Here is a 22,148-nt window from a genome sequence, read left to right as displayed (position 1 = left end):
CACTGTGTGTAAAAAAGTACAGTCTCAAATGTTCATCTTACATGATGTGAATGTTCTAATTTCCTTAGAAAACTCAGCTTATCCTATTTGATCATGGTTGTTACCACCTATGAGAAATCTAGCAACGCCAGGGGCAGTCTGCTTCAATGAGGCACATGGTAGAATTAGCAGACCTAGGGAGAGGGCTTTTAGTCTCCTGAAAGCAAGATTTAATTGTCTGGATAGGTCTGGTGGTTCCCTTCTCTACTCACCTGATAAGGTGTGCCAAATTACAATGCTATGTTGTATGTTGCACAACGTTGCCCTCCACTGGAACATCCCTTTCATCCCGGATGATGGCCCTAAAGAGGAGGCCCAGGGTGATGTTGATGAACTGCAAAATGAAGACGACAGTGGTGAGGAAGATGGAAATGACTTCGGCCAAAATGTAACTGACAACTTATTTTAATGAGTGTAAAGTATTAGTACACGTAAAGGGATAAAAGTAAACAATAATTTTTCCATACAGGTGAAAGGATAATGTTTATTTTCATTAAGGAATTAATACAGAACTGCAATATGTGTTTTCAGTAATGGCTAATACTGGTGTCTGTGTATGTACATTAATGATCTTACGTTCATGATTTGTACATAAAAGCCTTATTCACAATGTGGTGCAAAACATTGTAAACACAAGATGATGCGTTTGCCATACGTAATAAATCTCTTTGTAAGCACAATGGCATCAATGTTTGGCTATTATTTTAAGTGAGCTAACCCCTAAACATGTAAGGAAATAAATGTTGGTATGTATTTTAAATGATGGGTCTGTTTCCTTACGTTGTAACATTTAACACAATAGATTTGTTTACTTACAGGAGGTATGAACAACCCAGCAAATAGCAGAACATAAATGTTTTAAATGTATTGAAAAATTGAAAACATTTTGAATACAAATATTTTAACTAAGGTGTTAGACTGTTGGAAAGCAATGTGTAAGAAAACAGAATAGAACGAAATAACAAATATTATAACAGACACAGACTTGGCAGTGATGATGATGAATGTGATTAACAGAGTAAAACCACAGTTATAGTTATTTGGAGTCCATGTCCAAAGCAGATGTTTTCCTAAGATGACACATGTGTAGAAAACAATTGTCCCACAGGTGAATGGTACTGTGTCACAGACGGAAATTGGGCCATGCACCTGTTGGGGGTGGTTTTGGTGGTATCCTCTCCCACTGGTCCAGAAGAACATTCCCTCCTTCGGGGGACTGATGGCTCCACATTTGCAAGGTACAAGGTAATGGCAGGTGGCCCCTGGGGTTGCACGGCCTCCCTATCTGGGGAGGAACCTGGTAGATCATTTTCAGACGGTAATTGTGCACAGGAAGGGGTACATGACCCTGCCTATGCCCATGACTCATCCTACACCACCCCAGGTAGGATCTCTGTCTCTCTACAGGGTCATTGTGTCCAGGCCCATCTGGTCTTTGAGCCGGGAGACTCCTTCTATGATGTTCTGGCCCATAGTTTCCCCACAGCAATGGGAATCAGTGGCCTCACTCTGCTGGCCAAATGCTGGCCTACCTTTACCCCCACTACCCTGTGACCTTTGCACAGTTTTCGCTATCATATTGGGTCCCAGCTCAAATGCAGATGGTATTGTTCTTCACAATGGGGTGCACACTACAGATGTTGGTAGCAGTGTTGGACCACAGGGAGCTGTTACAACTACTGGCTGTTGGGGAGGGGCAGACACTATATTACTAGTATCATTGATGGAAGGCGGAGTGAGGCTCACCCTTGCACCCTTGCAGCCTGCCAAGACACACCTGATGGACCAGCCTGGTCCTCATCAGGCTCAGAACCAACACGAGTTGTGTTTTCTCTGAAGGCTTCTGCAGGAGTAGGACTGGTGATTGAAGTACTTTGTGCTGTTTCTAGGACTTCAGCTCTGGATGCAGGTCCCACAATATAAAATACAACAATGAATAATGAGACATCTGAGTAAAAATGTGTAAATTACATTTTAATATCTGTCTTTAAAATAAAAATGCATAATAAAATGAAATTGAAAGTTATTCTCAATGTAATAAAATGCCCATTTCTGTGTTCCTAAGGGGAAGAAAACAAAACCTTAGCTTACACCCTAAAATTACGTTTCTCAGTCAGACTGTGAGGTTGTCCCGAAACGGTATGCAGCGTTTAGAACGCAAGCATTACCACGGAATACCTTTACAACGCGGGCATAACAACGAACGTTGTTACCACGCATTGCACTGGGGGGCGCTCAAGGATAGTAAATGATTTAATTTACTATCCCAACACCTTCCCTACTATCCACGGGGACTGGTGTTGGAATAGTAAATTAAATTAATCAATTTTGCGCCCCCCAGCGCAATGCGTGGTAACAACTTTCGTTGTTACGAACGCGTTGTAAAGGTACGTGTTGTAAATGTATGCGTTCTAACGTCATACATCCTCCAGAAACACAAACATTACATTCCTAACATCAAGTCATATGCTAAGTATTGATGTAACATCACACTTGAAAGTCAAGATACTAAAGTTTATAGTGCTCCATTCTTACACTTCCAACTGTCACATTACAGTTTTGACTTTGACAAGTGCATCATGTTGATGTAAAATTTGTATGGCATTAGTCATGACTAGTGAAGGGTAACAACCACATGAAAATGTATCAGAACCTTCATTAGCCCTCTAGCCCCCATTGAGCACTGGGTACAAATAATTCCCTTGGTAACTGTGAAAGAACAGGCACAAGTAACCCAGCATTCTATATAACGGTTTTGGTTAGTGGGTACATGGCTTTTTAGATGGCTGTCACACTTGTCTGGATGTCTTATGAGTGCCATATATATGGTATGATGATGAAAGTGAAACATCACATTCATCAAAATGAATGAACCATAATAATGCTTATGGGAGATATAGTCATTGACTACTAACAGTGTAGAAGTAATTGTGTACCGCACTTTAGAATTACTCCAACGATAACATAAAATATCTTAGTAAAACCTTTACATGTTAAAATATATAAAAATGATCTCAAATTCATGGTTGTGACCAGATCCATATAAAAAGTATGACGTAAAGCATCTTACGTTTAATATAAGTGCAGCAAAACAACACTCACGCACAAAGGTTACTTGTTACCTGAGTATAACACATATACAACTAACCTATTTATATGGATGTAATGATTACATTCTGAAAAGGAATTAAAGTTAATATAAGATTTCACGTTACATATTGGTAATGAAGGTAGTCACCACAGACAAACTACAAATACTGTCATACCTATAAGGCCGAATATATGCTAAAAAATATTTTTGTGACAAAGGCGACACATTAACACCTAGCAGGATACAAATAAAAAAGTGACAGTTGCTATAACATTCAGTGATTGTACTTAGCAATCTCCAAACAACCAGCAATTTCTGCAAATCCTTCATGATGTAGGATCCCATACACCTTCTTCACCCAAGGCAAGCGATTGTGGGCCTGGGAGAACCACCAACAGTTTCCTGGGTACCTAGGTGGCTTTAGAGGCTAGGGATTTTATCCTTCCCCCCAGATCATTTCCCTGCTTCCTAGTTTCCTCCTGTGAGTACCTGTTGTTAGATACAGCTTTCACTCTTGAGACAATTCTCTGCCTCATTTGTCTTTTCTAAATGATAGTAGAACCTTGGATGAGGACTCCAAACAAGTGTGGATCTACTCTTATAACCTCATCCATCATTACTGTGAATTCTGTGTCTGAGAATCTGGGCTTTCTTCTGCCAGGCATGGTGTAAATAAATAAAATCAAATATAGTAATTAAATGAAACAGTATGGAATAGCGGAACTCAAATCACAGGTAAAGAAAGTGGCAAATAAAAATGAGCCTAGTTGCTGCTGGTTGCATGTGAAAAAGGCAAAAGAACATTGTATGGAATGGGGTGTTTATTATGTGCTGTGCAGGTATGATTACTTTGCCCATTCACCTCAGATGTGTGATGCACACATCCGTTTTTTAGATTCATGGCTATGTCAAGCCAAAACTGGTCGGCAACGTATTTACTCCGTCAGCACACTGCGCAAGGCAGCCACAATGACAGGCATATATACATTTGGCGGGCGGTATACCACCACTCGAATGCAGCAAGAGTAATGTCTGATGTCAGATGATTTTGGGCCCCCACTCATGTGGTTAAACCTCTGTCAATGCTGACTGCAGTTCTACCATCCAATATATAAATCGGTTGGTAGATACTCCGCCAGCCCGCCAGATGGATTAAAATTATCATAGCCGAGGACAGATGGACCAACCGCCAAGATATATAGCAGGCACTAAGATGCTAATGTTTCTTTTGGGGATTCGTTCTTGTCTAGATCTGTCAGCTAGATGTTGGGATGATGTCTGAATATGGTGGGGTCGCAGAAACCCCTGCTGAATAGTCCCACAATATGCCTTTTGAGTTTCAAGTGCCCTGGATCCATTGGAATTTTACCCTCACTGGCATCCCACCACAAGGGGCATACTGAAGAAGAGTGAGGAGATTTTAGAAGAGGAATTATCAATAATTTCCCAGAGGATTTCTTGTACGATTTACCCTTGAAGCAATTTCTGCATGTCTTGGACCAGTTACTGCTGCGCAAGGACTGATCTTTTCACTGCGAATAAGACAAATCCTTTAAAGATAGAGGTGCTGAAGTAGTCTCAATCTTTGGCAGAACAGTCTGACATGCTGACAGACTTTGAAGCTTTACACCTCATCTCATTCAAAGAAGATGAGAGAACGTTACCATCTGGAATGGGAGTTTGATTATATTGTTCTTGCAGTCTCCCTCTGCCTTCCAGTTATGAGTCCAAACAATGTTTGGCCAAGGTCAATCCCCCTAATGTGTGAACAAATATCCTCAAAACATTATAGACCATATTAGGCAATATGCACGTTTGGATCTCCGTCTCGCTCTAGACCTTTGTCAATTCTTGAGCTTCTTGCAGTCTTATATTTGCTTTAGAGAATCTTTCATCACAGATTGGTATGTATAGGTGGAACATGCCAATTTCATTGAATTGAGGTCCATTAATTTTTTGCATACCTCTATATCTACTTTGCTATTTTCAGAGTCTTGTGGTGAAAAGTCTTCAAGTGTTGCAAAGTCAGAGAGTTTGCAACATGTTTCTATCTACGCTCTTGCCCACTGCCCAGGTACCACCCATGCCAGTTGAAGCTGCCCATCTTCAATGCTCTCCAGAGTGAGGTTTACTACATGCTGTGCTTGCATTTTCCTCTAGCGCCGTAGCAAGGGTTCAATTCTCACTCACTATGTCCCAGAAAATTGGAGAGTGATGCCTGAGAACAGGGAAGACGAACATCATCAAATGCCATCTGACATGGTAGAAATGTGGTGGTTCCAAGCGAGGTGATGCAGTTTTGTACCTGTAGGAAGCAGCATTACCGCTTTACATACCTGAAGGCTCTTCCATGCATGAGGCGAGCAAATAAAAGCAAATGGGCAAATCAAAGCCAGGTTCAGAATGAGGGTTCAAGGGTTGCTGTATAAACAAGGTAGAGCTATATACCTTGTAAACCAAGGAGAGGGGCTCTTATAATCCAAAAAGGGTCAGAGCACCAGTTACAGTATTAGTAAGAATATTTTACCCTCTGGACTAACGAAAGAATCAATTACTTATTCCAAACACACAGCATTCATACTCTGGAACAACTCCAAAGAGGTATTCTATGTACATTGTACTAAAGTTTATTTCTTAAAAAAAACATATATAATATAAAAACATTAATTTACAATAGGAGTGTGATGTACAGACGAGAATGCCAGCTTCAGATAAGGACGAGGGCAGGTTTTAATAGGTTGTGGTGGGGAGTATGGTGTTTGTCTAGTCATGGTCTACAGGAACTGGGTCAGAAAGGATGATGAGATGCTCATTATCTGGATTTCTCAAACTGTAGGTGACATTGGGTTGTGCATCACTTTTTATGACCACACCAAATGTCAAATATATTTTTTATTGTATAGTTAATTAAAACCTTTGCAAACCATTTTACACAAATGTAAGCTATACATTTAAAAACATGCCCACAACATCCAATTTATAAAATGCTATTTTCAGTAAAATTGCTATCTTTCAAATAAAGTGCCAGATTGTGAAAGTTTCAGTAGGAAATATTATTGGGGTGTGCCATTCAGTTGCGTTCTGACTTAATGGGAAAGATAAGCACCTATGTAAAGTTTGCCAGACTTTTCAACACAGTGGCCAGACATTTATCAATCTGGGTGTTCAAAATGTTTCTTTACAAAACATGCCGGCAACATACACTTGATAACGTACTTTATCCAGCGAAACTGCAATCTTTCAAATAAAGTGCAGAGTGCCATTAGTGCCGGTTGGTAAAGTCTTTAGAGTGCCCCATTCTATTGTGTCCTAACTTAATGGGTACAATAGGCTTCTTTATAGTCAAGCGACACAATTATTTAAACTCATTACAACATGGTAGCAATACAATATTTACAACGAAGTCCATGCAGTAGTAGAGTGTAGCTGCAATATGCTTTCTTAGTGATAACTGACTAAAGTCGAATTCTATGTCAGGACCGGAGGCTCCGATTATGCTGTCTCATTTCTTTGGTAGAAGTACTCACCAGCCAATTACAAAACAGTAAAGAAAAACACCACTACAATACCCATGAGTAACCACACTATATAAGGTCCCATAGAGAATATCACATCCTCTTTCTTCACTGCTCCGCAGCCAGTTAAGTCCATTTTCTCCATTATTTACTACTTTGTTGGTATTATTGCATTGTTTTGCTAAACGTTACTTGCTTGTTGATGCCTTTGCTTGCGCCGTGCTTGCGCATTGCCGCTGTGGTGTCCGACTTTGGGCAGTGCTTTTCTGTGCGTTGCGCTGTCTTTGCGGTCTTTTTATCGTACCGCCGGTGCAGGGAGCTTGAGCTTCACCTCTCCGGTTCAGGCACGTGGTGCCCGCACCTCTATTTGTGGAGTAGGAGACACGGGGACCAGTAGACTGTGCGCACTGCTCTCCCTGTAACTTTTGTGCAGGCGGCCGCTACCGCGTATGCGCGGCGGACATTTTTCTTTGTTTACTTCCGTGTTTCACAGAGTTTTACACGCCAGAGCAGCATTTCAGAGAGCTCATGCCCACAGCCTGCGTTTCTTGTCTCCACATTACGCCCTCATTGTACTTTATTGAATTTGGGCTGTATAATTCTTCATAGGCATTGCCTAGAGTGACCTATTTATCAGCAAGCCCTCCCTCCACATTCTATATTTCTATCTGCCAGGTGGATAACAACCTGCCTTAAGTTGGCTTGCTTTGGGGTTACCACTCCCCCTGATATTGCCTGTGGCATTTTTGAATTTTTTCCCTTCCTCTAGTGGGCATATATTGTTACACTTTGTGTTACTATGGAAGATTATTACGAGGAAGAGGGCTATTATGATGACGATGAGGAGGCCTCTGGTTCTATGGAACAGGATTTGGTGGAGGCCCTGGATCAAGGGGTCCAGCACTCTGTTAATAAGGCGCTGGTCCGCGCCATTGCGCCTTTGAAGTGTCATCTCCCAAATTACGCTTTGCAGCAAGGCTGGTTGCCCTCTTCTTCGGGCGCACTTCTAAATCTCCCAAAAATCCACATCAGTCAGATTTTGCAAAGCTAGCCAAGGCGCTATCTTCTGGTCAGGCTTCTGGGAAGTCTTCCAAAACTGCACGCTCGTCACCAGCTCGCCAGACCGATGATAGTGATACCACTTCTTCTACTTCGTCCTCTGATGAGGATGTTTCGCCTCCCTCTAAAAAATCTCATAAAGAGCATTTTGTAGATGTTCCCTCTCAACCCCAATTGCTCACATTCGACCCTACTGATATTGTGCACCCGATTTCCACATCTTGTCTCCCATCTCAAGAGGTGGCGGAGTATGTACAGACACATATTCGTCAACCATTCAAAAAGGACGCGCGGACCCGCCTCAGGTCAGAATGTCCGCGCGCTGATCTGGCAGACAAACTGGCCGATACCCCGGAAGTGGACCCAACAATAGTGACATACCTCAAAAAGTATGCCAAAGATCCGAAAAAAGACATAGACAGGGCATGGCATTCATGTCAGGATAAAATGTTAGATCTTCTGGGCCCCTGACGAAGATTCTAGACTTGGGCTTTAGGGCCAAAGAGTCTGCTACGGTCATTGATCCTGATGAGTTGATTGGTTGGTGTCAGAGGGTCATCTGTCAGTTAGGAAATGCTAACTGGGCAATATCCTGTGAGCGTCGTTGCTCTATTTTGCTAAAACTGGACCCTAAGCTTGCTGAGTTAGCTGCGTCTGAATCGGGATTTCTAGCTCAGGGCTTATTATTTGGGCAGCCCTTCCTCAAGGAATTAACCAAGTTTGTAGCTACTTTTAGTGGGCTTGACAAGGCTCAATCTTCTCTCCGGTGGGCGTTCTGCCTGGTTTTTGGAAGGCCCGGATGAAGGGGACATTTGTTCGGCCAGGGATCCAATCAATACAACCAGCGTAGATATCAGTCCCAGAAAGGAAGTGGTCAAGATTCCTCTTACACCAATAATAGGTCCTCCTTCTACCCCTCACACAAAGGTAGAGGGCAATTCTAAAAAGGTCACTACGGTCATCACGACTCCTCCAATTCAGGTGAGTTTGATCCTACCCTCAGAAGTTGTATTGGGGGACAGGAGACAATTTTTTCTTCCAAATTGGCGATTGATCTCGAGCGATGCTTGGGTGTTGGAAACGGTAAAAGGTTACAAAATAGAGTTCTACAGTTGTCTGCATCAATCCAATTCTCCTTCGCCCCTAGTTTTTTCCCAACAAGATCAAGAGGTAATTTCCACGGAAATAGAGTCTCTTTTAGCCAAAGGGGCCATAGTTCGGCCATCCCGTCATCCTCAGGGTTTCGTCAGCAATGTCTTTCTGGTCGAGAAAAAAGGGGGCGGATCGAGATTGGTTTGCAATCTCAAGGAGTTCAACGGAGGGGTTGTTTACCGCCACTTCAAGATGGAGGGTATCCATCTTCTGATGGATCTTCTTCAGGAAGGGGACTGGATGGTCCGCCTCGACCAGAAGGAGGCTTACTTGTCGATTCCAATGTACGGCCCTCATCAGCAATTCCTCCAATTCCAGTGGCTCGGGACTTGGTTCGAATACGAGGTTCTCCCTTTCGGCCTCTCGTTGGCACCATGGTGCTTCATGAAGCTTCTGAGGCCCATTGTGGAGTCTTTGCGAGCCCGAGGTGTTCGCCTAATCATATATCTCAACGATATTCTCATTTTGGCACAGTGTCCTCTCCTGTTGCAGACTCATTTGAATTGGTCAATAGATCTGTTACAATCACTAGGGTTTCTGGTGAATCCACAGAAGTCTGTTTTCAGTCCCTCTCAGTCGATAGAATTCCTGGGTTTTCTGGTGAATTCGGTCTCTTGTCAGCTCCTCTTGCCCAATCAGAAGATCAGATCCATCAAGAGGGAGTTGAGGTTGCTTTTGTCCAGACAAAGTGTCATTGAGATTGGTAGCTCAGATTGTCGGTCTGCTAGCTTCAGGCGATTTTCCCGGGTCCTTTGCATTACCGGGCTCTTCAACGTCTAAAGATCAGACATCTCCAGAAAGGCCTACGCTATTCAGATCAGATTCCTCTGTCGGAGGATACGAGGTGGGAGATGTTATGGTGGTTGGAGCACATGGAGTCTTGGAACGGGCGAGCCCTGTTCGGGACTTCCCCAGATGTGGTGCTAGAATCCGATGCGAGTCTGTGGGGTTGGGGAGCCCGTTGTGGTCAGATCTCGATAGGAGGCCGGTGGTCTCAGAAGAAATTGTCGCTCCATGCAAATTGCTAGCAGCTTCTGGCAGGGTCCTTTGCGATTCGTTGACTAGCCCAGCAAATGACGATTGTTGCATACTCCTCCGCATGGACAATGTTTCAGCGGTTCGGTATGTTAACAAGTTAGGGGGGATGAGGTCCAGTATTCTGGCAGAGATTGCGAAGGATTTTTGGCACTTTTGTCTTCAGCGACAGATCACTGTTATTGCAGAATACCTCCCGGGTCGCGACAATTTGATAGCCGATTGGAACTCTCGTTATCTGAGGGACTTCAGCGATTGGAGGCTTCATCCTCGTGTATTCCGGTCTCTGTCCCGGATTTGGGGTTGGTGTCACATAGATATGTTCACAACTCGCCTCAACACTCCCCAGTTTTTCAGTTGACGTCCGGATCCGGAAGACCTAGCCATAGATCCTTTTCTCCAGGTCTGGCCTCCTCTCCTGTGTCATGCGTTTCCCCCATTTGTGATGATTCCCAGGTCTTGACTCGTACAAAGCATTTCCAGTTGGAGCTCATTCTGATCACTCCTCTGTGGAGGGCTCAGGCTTTGTTCCCAGTTCTTCTGGAGATGAGTTGTTCGACGCCGCTCCTCCTTCCCCAGAAATGGAACTTGTTTATGGACCCTCTTCTCAATCCGCAGCCCCTCGTACAATCGGGTCAGCTCTTCCTAGTGGCATAGCGGGTTTCGGGGAACGCTGGCAGATCCCAGGCCTTTCTAGAGATGCTGCCAGATTTATCAGCGAGGCTTGGTCCCCCAACACACACAAGCATTATGCTTCAGCCTGGAAACGATGGTGTGGTTGGTGTTCTCAACGGGAGGTGGATCCCGCTTCAGCAGATATCTCTTTAATTGTAAATTTTCTGGCCTCTATTGCTTCGTCTGGTCTGGCTTATAGGACTGTCAATAATTTTCATTCTGCCATTTCTGCAGGACATATCTCTATCGATGGCAAACCTGCTGGGGTGCATCCTTTGATTTCTAAGTTACTCAAGGGTATACAGCTAGTAAAACCGCCTTGTCCAAAATATGTAGCTTTATGGGATGTTTCTGTTGTTTTGCGTTTTTTGGAGTCTTGGCCTTCCAACTCTTTGTTATCTCGCAAACAACTCTTAGCTAAACTCACGATGTTACTGTGTTTAGTTTCGTGCAAATGTGTCTCTGATGTTCGGGCTCTGGATCTTGCTGGTCGTACCTTTTTCACCTGAAGGTGTTACTTTTAATATCTCCAGACACACCAAATGTCATACGTCTTCTATTACATATCCCTCTTTTCCAAATAATCCGAAGCTTAGTTTGGTTCAGTGTATTAAGGATTATGAGGTGAGTACTGCTCCTTTTTGACAGGATCAGCAGGGTCAATTGTTAATTGCTCTGCAGAAACCTTTTCGGCCTGTGACTCCAGCTACATTAGCGAGATGGGTTCAATGGCTCATGCATGAAGCAGGCATTGATGTTTCCACATTCGGTGCACATTCCGCACGAGGGGCTATGGCTTCTAAAGCCTTTTCCATGGGAGTGAGTTTCCTTGATATAATGAAGGCCGCTGATTGGTCATCTGATTCTATGTTTAAATCTTTCTATTTTACACCTATTGTTAATATTGCACCTGTAGTGGTTGCACAGCTTTAAACAAGCATAATCGGAGCCTCCAGTCCTGACATAGAATTAAAAATTTGCAAACATACATGACAAGAATTTTCAATTCTATTAAGGACACGGAGGCCAGGATTATCCCACCCAATTTTGTCTGATTGCATTTTCAAATGTGATGCTATTGTTGGCATTTTCATGCAACTGTATATTGTGTATTATTTTACATATACTCCTTGTTGTCCCCCCCTTCTGATTATTACGCATTTTTCTACTATATGGGAAAGGTGTATTACGACTCTGTATTTTTTTTCAGGTTCTGATCCTAAATGAGGTTATTCCTGTACGATCATTTCCTCTGTCTGATGACCGTCTCCAGTTCCAGGATCCCTGCTTTTGTTGCAAGCATTGCGTCTTCCTTTCCAGTGGACTGCTGCTTCGTGGTGTTTTCCTTTAATCCATGGTTTCGTTTTGGACTGCAAATTCTTCAATTTGAACTGTTTTACTATGGACAAAGAAAGAGGAAGTGATATTCTCTATGGGACCTTATATAGTTTGGTTACTCTATGGTTTACCAGGTGATACCCAGAGTATTCATGGGTATTGTAGTTGTGTTTTTCTTTACTGTTTTGTGATTGGCTGCTGAGTATTTCTAGTAAAGAAATGAGACAGCATAATCCTCGCCTCGGTGTCCTTAATAGAATTGAAAATTCTTGTCACGTATGTTTGCAAATTTTTAATTCACGCTGTTGGTGATCACGCCCCCTTTCAAGCCTTTTGTAAATCTTTTCTGCCATTATTAGAAATTTCACAAAATGGCAGTTCAGTCTTGTGTCTTTCGGCTCAATATAAGCTAAAATTGCGGGTCTGCATGACTGAACGACTAATTTCCCTGAATAGCAGGCGCAGGCGGGACATCCGGCTAGTCAGCAGCAAGTAGGAGTCAGGATGCCATCCACTTTGTACACTGCAGCTCCCAGGGTGTTTCGAGGTTTGAACTTGAAACACTTAATGGGTGATATGTTCGCGCTTTACATATAGGGATTATTACTTATCTGCACCAGTGATTCATTTTTAGGAAGGAAAAAGACGCATTCATATGTTTTAGTTACTATGAGGTCCAGGATTTTAGCGTCCATCCCACAGAGAGCCTCATTACCGTATGCCAGTGTTGGTTCCAATTTGGCAGACATAACTTTTATTATTGGGAGAAGTGTGAGTTCCTTCAGTGCTCTCTGTACAGTTTGTGGAAGGCCACCATGAAGGCCAGGCCTTTGGTCCTCAGCTGATGCATAGGTGATGTAAACAAACCTTTGCTATCAGACAGAACACCTAGGTATTTACATTGTTCTCAGTGTTTCAACTTGTGTGCCTCCCAAGTTCCACCTCGGTGTGTTTTCTGTCGCCCACTTCCATTGCCTTGTTCTTGGCCAGGTTTATAGTATTCAACATGAAAACTTTTGTTCAAGTCGGACTGCAATAAAATGACATGAGGCTTTCTGCAGAACACAATGTACCTAAGAAGCAGGTGTCGCCTCTGACCTCCCTCTGATACCTTCATACATCTGTCAGGAATTAGAACTAGAGACCAGACAGCTGTATTAAGTATTAAATATCACTAACAAACATGAAATAAGTGATGCTGTGTGAAAACGAGCAGCCGACCCAGATAATAGATAGTGGCAACTTCAATACTGGCGATCTGAGCAGTGCAAACATCAATCCAAGCTGTAATCCAAGATTCATTCAGGCAGCAAGCCAGAGATTTACAAATCAAATGGGCAAAAAGAGGGCAATGACCAATTGCCTTCACTAATGCAATGGAAAATAATGATTTAATAATAACAGCACAGACATATTACCATTATCTATAATAATGGTAATCTTGTTATTCTTGGTTTAGTCATCACAGCTCACCAATGTAATTCTAAAGGTCACCTTCTGTCCTCTTTGAACAGCTAATGCAGTGCATCTGGAACATCCTGCCGCTCATTTTTTAAAAGAATGAATGTATGAATAAAAACGTTTCACAGACACACAACAGGGACAGACTGGACAGAGTGGTGCATGCTTCACACACAAGCACATACACACGCACACACGGAAAGGATTCAATCCAGCATTGCAAGGAAGGGCTTGGTTATTCAGCTTATTTAAATAAGCATTGGCATAGCCAATAGGTCTCGCCTTTGGGACCTTTTAAGTGTTTAGCTATAATGTTATTGCTGTAAGGATATGTGCTGCATAACTAAATACCTATAAGGTCCCAAAGGCGAGACCTATTGGTTATGCCAAAGCTTGTTCTTTTTGTCTTTGGACATGCACACAAAGCTGTGCATAAGGCCTTAAAACGTACCCTTTGCTTCACCAGAAGCCAGTGTAGCCTGGTTAGTTCTTTTTTTCACCGAGCCAAATTTGGGAGTGCCTGGCAGCAGCCTGGCCGCTGCATTTTGAGCTATCTGAAGCCTGTTTATAAGTTGTTTTTGGGCGTTCAGATAGATACCATTGCAATAGTTCACTCTTGACATTACAAGCACCGTAACCACTGTCCTGAAATTTCCTTCTGAAAGGTAAGGTTTAGTTTTCCTTAAGATTCATAATATCAGGAAGCAAGCGGATACCACGGTACTTATGTGATAATTAAATGTCAGTCTGCTGTCAAATGTTACCCCCAAATTCTTGGCTTTCAAAGTCGGGCAAGGGCAGTTGCCCAGATCTGCTGGCCACCAATCAGGTGTCCAAACATGAGGATTATTTCTGAAAACAATGATCTCGGTTTTGGTGGTATTTAATTTCAAACAATTCGATGCCACCCATCCAGCTATATCCTTCATGCAATCATGAAAGCACACTTCCGTTTCTTTTTCCTCGCCGTCGTTAAATTATAACACTATTTGGGTGTCATCCGAGTACGAGGTTAACTGGAAGCCGTAGGATTTTATTAGGCCCGCCAGCGATATCATATAAATATTGAAAAGCGTTGGGCTCAGTGAGGACCCCTGAGGGACCCCACAAGGAAGGCAGAACGGATGTGATTTGTAATTAATCTATAGGAGAGAAAATATTGCAGTAGTTTCCACACCACACCTTGTACTCCGACCTCCGACAATCGGTTCTTCAAAACCATGTGATGAACTGTGTCGAAGGCCGCTGATAGATCTAACAAAATCAGTACAGCCTTCCCTCCACCATCCAGGTTCCATACTCTGTCAGCTCTGAAACCATATTATGTTGGATCAGGTAGATGATTGGATGGAAGATAAGAGCTAAGCTGGATATTCATTGCCTTCTCAATGATTTTTGCTGAAATTGGAAACCGCAAAATTGGCCTATAACTTCTGGGGTCTGTGGGGTCCATTGTTGTTTTTTTCTGTAGAGGAAGAATGGAAGCCCTCTTCCACTCCTTTGGGAAACACCCACCCTGAAGCAAAGCTATTATTATTTTTTTTTTATTTTTTTTTTGTAAACCTTTATTGTACAGTATCAGCAAACAGTTACTGGCCTACAACCATCCGGCCGGCCTCGGCTACAGTATGTAGCACAGTCGCAGATTTGCAAGAACTCAGTAGTGCATCGATAAAAACAGCAAGCATTACAAGTTACACTGGAAACAAAGCGATCACTGAGATACAGGATGATAAGGTTCATTTTAAATTTTATAGAATATAAAGGATCAAATGCTGCACGGTCTAACAATAAGGATCGAGTGGGCAATGCGGACAACAAGGCAGCAAAATAGCAAATATTCAGAAAACCGGTGCTGAGTCTCTCAAGAGGATAAGAAAGAGCCATACGCATAGCAAACCAGTCATTGCCCAACCAAGGAACGTAGAACAATCCTAGTACCCCCCCCCAAGACCGAAATAAGCGGAAGACAACGAGAGGTACCCACTGACCCAGCATGATGATCCAAAGAAAGGGAGATAAAGAGGAAAAACAAGAGAGAAGAAGAAAAAGAAAAAGGGCCCATAGTAACTAAGGGAGAACAAAACAATAACCCCATCCCCCAACCCCCCACCCTGCACCCCTGCAGAGGCTACGGCCTACCCCCCCCCCCCCTGACAGCGTGCCTGTCGCCCTAAAAAAAAACGAATACCCGAAATTTAGAGAGAAAAGAGGTAATCAAGAAAGGGCCATAGAAGAAAGAATATGCGAGACCAAAAGCCCCACCCCCCAACCCCCCACCCTGCACGTCTAAGGAGGCTATGGCCCACCCCCCCCCAACCAACGTGCCTGTCTCCCCAGAAACCACCCCAATGGAAGGGAAAGAACGGGGGAGAATCATTAAAAACACAGATCCCTGCCCTCCCCCCCGCCCGCACCAAATAGCTCAGGTTCTATCACAAATAAGCCCACAAATCAACGGTCTATAGTGGCGTCATAATACAGAGCGTTAAAGCATCTCCATCACAGTGGTTAGCCGGGTATCCGTCCCTTGGCATATGGAAGAAAAGTTCAACCCTGACCCACCTTGACCCTTCCGTCGGCACGTGTCAACTTAATGGCAACAATACAGCACAATCCCAATAGACCAGGGTAAACAGGCAAGCAAGGCAAAGCAGAGTCAATGGGAGACACCAGCATCCGGGGACTGAGAAGGCAGCCCTTACAGCCATTCAGGCGCAACAGCGCGATTCCGGGCCATCCTCCCAAAGCACGACACAGCCAGGGCAGTGCAGTTCGGGTGGGCAAAGAAACAGTTCCGTGGGAGCAGTCTGCCCGCGTTTCAGGTTCAGGCCCCAATGCCGCACTCACGCGATCAGTCAAATCGAACCTGTCTCCAACAACAGCCAGGGCCCCCCACGGAACCAACAGTAGATGCACAGTAGTACCACCCGGTGACAATGTAAAGCCGCAAGCGGCACCAATAATCCAAGGATCCTCAGGGCTCTCATCCATCGGTGGGGCAACAATGGTGTCCAGTCTCCGTCCAAGCTCTCCTGCTCCTCCCACCAAAGCGGCATGGAGGGAATCCAGAGCAACCAAGAGGTCCCGGACCGTGGGCTCCATCTCACGTGTCCGATCCAATCTCTGCCGAAGTCAATGTAGCTCCGCACCCAACTCAGCACCAGAAGCCCAATCAGGTCCACACAGCCGAAGAGCAATGGGCAAAATCCACCAAACGGGGGCCGACAACACACTCCGCAGTTAGGGGCGATCCGCCACTTCCACCGTGGCCATGTACAGGTCACTCAGCCTTCGGACACCTTTCGGGAAACGCAGGCCGCAATTGCGCTGTGCGGCGCGGGGTCACAATAGCAAGGATAGACCCTCCAAACGCGAGCAAGATCACTGACCTCCAGGTCGCTGAGGTCCGAGAAACATGCTGCGTATGACTGCCCCAAGTCCGAAAGCAGTTGCGGAGCTGTGCCCCGTCCAAAATGGCGACCCCCCCCTCCGGTCCAGTAGATCCACACAAGCAGCCTCCAGGACAAAGAAACGGTCCTACGGGCGGGCGGGGCGGAACCGCCAGAGTGTGCGCCCGTGTCTGGGTCAGCGCTCGCTCACCACCTCCAGCAGCGCAAGTCCAGTGCCTTCTCACGTAGCGCTGAATAATGGGCGTCTTGGCCGGCACATCCGCGCCCTCGATTGGCAGCAGCGGCCGGCATCAACCTCCAGCCCCTCAGCTAGCAGCCTGACTCCGCCACGGCCCAGGCAAAAAGGAGCAAAAAGAGGGCTGCTGGCACGTCCAGACTCCAAAATTGCCGCCAGCTGTTCCCCAGTTCTTCCGACACCACAGCAAGTCGGCTCCGAGCCTGTGCGAGCAGGGGAAGGCAGGATTTTATCAGGATTAATGCTGTGGCGAGCGGAGCTCGGTGACTAAGCGGCCATCTCGCTGCACGCTCGGCCACGCCCCCAAGCAAAGCTATTATTGATCAAAGGGTGTAAGACGGATCCTATACTTTCTGAAGTGGTTTTCAGGATCCAGACTGGACAAGGATCTGTGGGGGAACCTGAGCGTATGGAATTCAGGAGTTTGATGGTTTCTATTCTTTCTAATGGGAGGAACTGATCAAAGACAGGCCCAATGTTGGGGTTTTGTCTGAAACATTTCCTGGCAGAATGTTCCTTCTCCCTTCTGTACTGGAGAGAATGTGTAAAAAATACATTCCACCTTATGTTGGGAAAAAGGGCCAGTGTATTACACAATTCTGGGCTACTTGCAATCTTAGAATTATTAGGTAAGGCACGTTTTTTAATCATTTTAAATAATTCTTTGGCATTGGATTTCGCTTGGAGAATTTCATGGGAATAGAAATTCTTTTTGGTTTCCAGCAACAGTTGTTTGTAACATTTGAGGCTGTGCTTATAGATTACTTTATCAGTGTTTTTATAATCTTTCCTCCAAGCCTGTTCAAATTTTTTACAGACCAGTTTCTGAGATATAAGTTTGTCTAAGTACCAAGGGGCCAAGGGTTTAACCCGCTTGGGGGTCCACTTTTTTTTGGGGAGCAATTTTTTACAAGCTTTATCTATCCAGTCTGTATAGGTCATCACAGCTTTGCCTACCTCCAGCGGGGATGGGAGAATAGTTTTGTTTAATTCCTCTTCTAACTGAGTACCTTCTAAGTCCTTCCATATTCTTTTTCCCACCATCTTTATGGGCAAAGATTTAGATTTAGGGCTTTTTGATTCCTGCAGCTCAAAAATAACGGCCCTGTGATCTGACCAGGCCAAGGGTTGAACCTCAGACCAAGAAAGATTGGGATTGTTAGAATAAATCCCATCCAAAGAATGCCCATTAAGATGTGTCTGACCTTCGACCAGCTGCTTCAGTTTCCCAGTCTCCATTATTCTATCTAAGTTAATGGTATCCGGGTCCATGGTATTCCCGAGGAAAAAATATAAATCCCCTAGTACGGTAAATGATTCTGAGCACATTCCATCTTCTAGTAGGGTACCTATTGTCTCCAGGAACCCAGCTCTGGGACTTGGAGGGCAATAGAGTAATAGCCCTTTGAAATTTTTATGATGATCCATATTGAAATTGAAGGAAAGAGCCTCGCAAGAAGTATTGGAAGCTGGGTGAAAAAATGGGATTCATAGAGTCATGATGTATGACTGCTAGGCCCCCATCCCTCCTCAAAGGTCTATTCAAAGTATAACAGGAGAAACCTGGGGGGTTGCTTTTACCAAATCAGGGCCAAAGGCTTGATCAGCCCAGGATTCTGTGATAAAGGCAATTTCAATATTATATTCTTCTAGGTTTAAATACACATTCTGTGGCATGTTTGATCAGGGACTTGGCATTTATGAGAACACACTTAATTGTGGGTTGCTTGTCTTTAAAAGTGGCTTGCTTGTCTTTAAAAGTTGCTTCATCTGGATTATTGTGATGCCCGCTGGCAAACTGATCCTGAGTATTAAGTATCTGGGAGCCACAGTGTTTACATGCCCCTAGAGGGCATTTCTGTATCAACTCACAGACATACCTTGGGCATCATGAGGAACCTCCTCCAGGTCTTAGCTCCAGGAACTCGTGTTTTGTATATCTCAAGGAAACTGGGGCCTCACGACCAGGGAGACTAGCCCTGGGCCTGGTCCGAGCGTGAATGGGCGCAGACGGGCTTGCCTTAGGCATGCCTTTGGCGCACCCACTAAGCGCATCTGCGTGCCTCTTAAAAGGCAGCGTGCGACAACTGGACCGCTGACCCAGTAATCCCCAAGATGGCCGCCCACTCGAGTAAGACACTGTGCAAAAACGCAAGTGACCCTCAAACAACGTTAGCAGCAAAATAATTTAAAAAATGTCAAGTTAAAACAGTTATCAGTTTTAAACTGGGAGCGGTGCTTCGATGGGCTAAGAGGGACTTGGCAGATGTACTCCTTCTTCAAGAAACGCACATGCTAGGTACGAAAGCCCTGAGCTTGCAGCGCTTTGGCTTCCATCAAGTGTTCCATGCCGGGTTTACCAGGGGCTCCAGAGGTGTAGCCATTCTTATTCATAGACGGCTGGCGTATGTACATGAGCGTCAGTGGCTTGACCCCCAGGGCCGTTTTGTCTTTGTACAGGGGAAGGTCGGGGTGGAGCCGGTTGTATTTGGCTGTGTGTATGCCCCCCCCCCCCTTGCAGTGGACCTTAGCTGAACGTTTGTTTGCTGTGTGGGCTGAGCTCCCCCGCTCCATGGCTGTGATTGGCGGAGACTGGAACGATGTGATGGATGTGGCTTTGGACCGGCAGAGGAGGCCGGGAGTGGCACTTGTATCCTCCCCTACACGGTTGGGGGCTATGGTTGATGGTCTGGGCTGGGTGGATGTGTGGAGGCATCTGCATGCGGAACGGCGGGAGTACACCTTTGTCTCGGCTGTCCATGGCTCCCTTTCACGTTTGGACTGTGTGTTTGTCCCGAGGGCTTTCCTAGACAGAGTGAAGGGGGCAGAGATTCGGCCTCGCGGGCTCTCTGACCATTCCCCAGTGGCGGTACAAATTGACTTGCGCAAAGCACGCTCCCCCTTCCGGTGGCGAATGTCCGCGTGGCATCTGCAGCGCCCTGATTATTCCCAACATTTGCGTAGCGCGATCGCCCATTATTGGCAGGACAACCTTACTGAAGGGATGGATGCGGTGACAGTTTGGGAGGCTATGAAACCCACCCTGCGGGGCATAGATATTGCTTGGTGTGCATCTGTTCGCCGGACTCGGCTGGGAGGCATTGCTGCGGCCGCGGAGCGGGTGGAGGAGCTCGAGGCTCGACACGGTGAGGCGCCCGATGATGTGGCACTGCGGCTACTCCTGCAGGCGCAACAGTCTTATTCCTCGGTCCTGTTGGATGAGGCTCGTCAGGCGTGGTTAGCCACTCGTAGTCGGGTCTACCAGTGGGGCGACAAGTCTTGCACCATGCTCCATAGGCTGTGCCAACAGAACCTACAGCCTCTTACGCTGCCGGGCCTTGTTGATGGTGCGGGAGTGGCAATCACAGATCCGGCAACTCTCGCAACGAGTTTTGCGCGCTATTATGGACACCAGTATGCCTCTCGGGAGACTCTCTCCCCTGCCATTATTACTGATTACATTGCGTCGGTTCCCCCATCTGCTGTATCTGATGAGGTGCGCGGGGCCCTGGACCTTCCCCTGTCGGCCGAGGAGCTAGGTGATGCACTGGGTCAGTTAAATGTAGGCAAGGCGCCGGGGCCGAGCGGTTTTCCCAGCGAATTTTACAAGAAGTTCCATCTGCAGCTCGGGCCGCACTATTTGCGGGCCCTGGAAAAGGCACGAGAGCGTGGCCGCCTCCCATCGGACTGGCGCCACGCCGAAATAGTGGTGTTTTTGAAGCCGGGTAGGCCCCCCGATCGCCATGACTCTTATCGCCCTATATCCCTCATCAACTTCGAGGCCAAGCTCCTGGCAAAAGCGCTGGCGAACCGTTTACTTCCACACATCTCGGCCCTTGTCCACCCAGATCAGGCGGGTTTTATGCCGCGAAGAGCAACGAGACACAATATACGACGGGCGCAGGCCGCGATACAAGCGATTGAGTCTTCGGAGGACCCGGCGGCGCTCCTGCTGGCTGATATTGATAGCGCCTTCGATTCGGTCAGCTGGACCTTTCTTTTTGCCCTGTTGCCGCTGCTGAATCTCGGCCCGGTGTTCCTCTCCTATATCAGGCTGCTTTACACCGGGATCACGGCCTCGGTGCGTATCTTGGGAACGACGTCTGCTCGTTTTCCGGTGTCCAGGGGCACGCGTCAGGGGTGTCCGCTCTCCCCTTACCTTTTCGCACTGGCCATGGAGCCACTGGCCGCCAGGGTGCGCCGCGATGAGCTCTACCGTGGCTTCGTCTGGGGAGCGGATCACTCAGACCGCATAGCTTTATATGCGGATGATGTGCTATTTTTCATGACCGACCTGCAGCGTACGGGTCCTCGTGTCCTGGAACTGATGCAGGAGTTTGGTCGGGCGTCGGGGCTCTTCCTTAACCCGCGCAAATCGACCATATGGGTGCTGGGGGGTGCCGCAGTGGACTGCCCATGGGCAGCATCCCTTCAGGTGGCAGCTGAGGGTGTGAAGTACCTGGGTGTCTTCCTCTCGGCCTCGCCTGCAGTGGCATGGGATCGGAACGTTCTGCCTGTATGGGATCGGGTCCAACTAGACGTCAAGACATGGACACGCATGCCGCTTAATATCTACGGCCGATCGGCCATCTTCAAGATGGTGGCTTTGCCCCGTCTACTATATCAATTGCAGAATCATCCCTTCCAGGTTGACCCGCAGTGGTTCCGTACTGTTGATTCTGTGCTGGGCCGGTTTCTGTGGGCTGGCGGTGCCGCCAGGGTGGCACTGCGCACATGCTTCCTCTCTACCTACTGCGGCGGCTTGGCGGCCGCAGATATTCTATCTTACTATCAGGCCTCCCATCTCCTTGTGCTCAACGAGTGGTGGTATGGCGACCGTAGTGACCCGGCCTATGCCCTTGAACATTCCCTGATGGGTGGCGCCTCCCTTCACACCCTGTTGTACTCGGCTAGGCGGAGGCGACTGCTTCCGCAAGTCACTCAAGTGGTCTTCGCTGTCTGGCGGCGGGCCTTGCATCGGATGGGCTGGTGGGGTCGGCTTACGGCCGAAACCCCGCTGTGGCGAAATGGTCGGTTACCGGCGCTGGCGTCCCTGTCCGGATTTGACGGCTGGGATGCGATTGGGATCTCATCCCTAGGTCATGTCCTCTCTGGTACTACCCTGAAGTCCTTTC

Source organism: Lissotriton vulgaris, unplaced genomic scaffold, assembly GCF_964263255.1.
Source record: "Lissotriton vulgaris unplaced genomic scaffold, aLisVul1.2 SCAFFOLD_1086, whole genome shotgun sequence".
Taxonomy (NCBI): Eukaryota; Metazoa; Chordata; class Amphibia; order Caudata; family Salamandridae; genus Lissotriton; species Lissotriton vulgaris.
The sequence above is the reverse complement of the archived record's forward strand: the minus strand, read 5'-3'. Positions refer to the sequence as shown.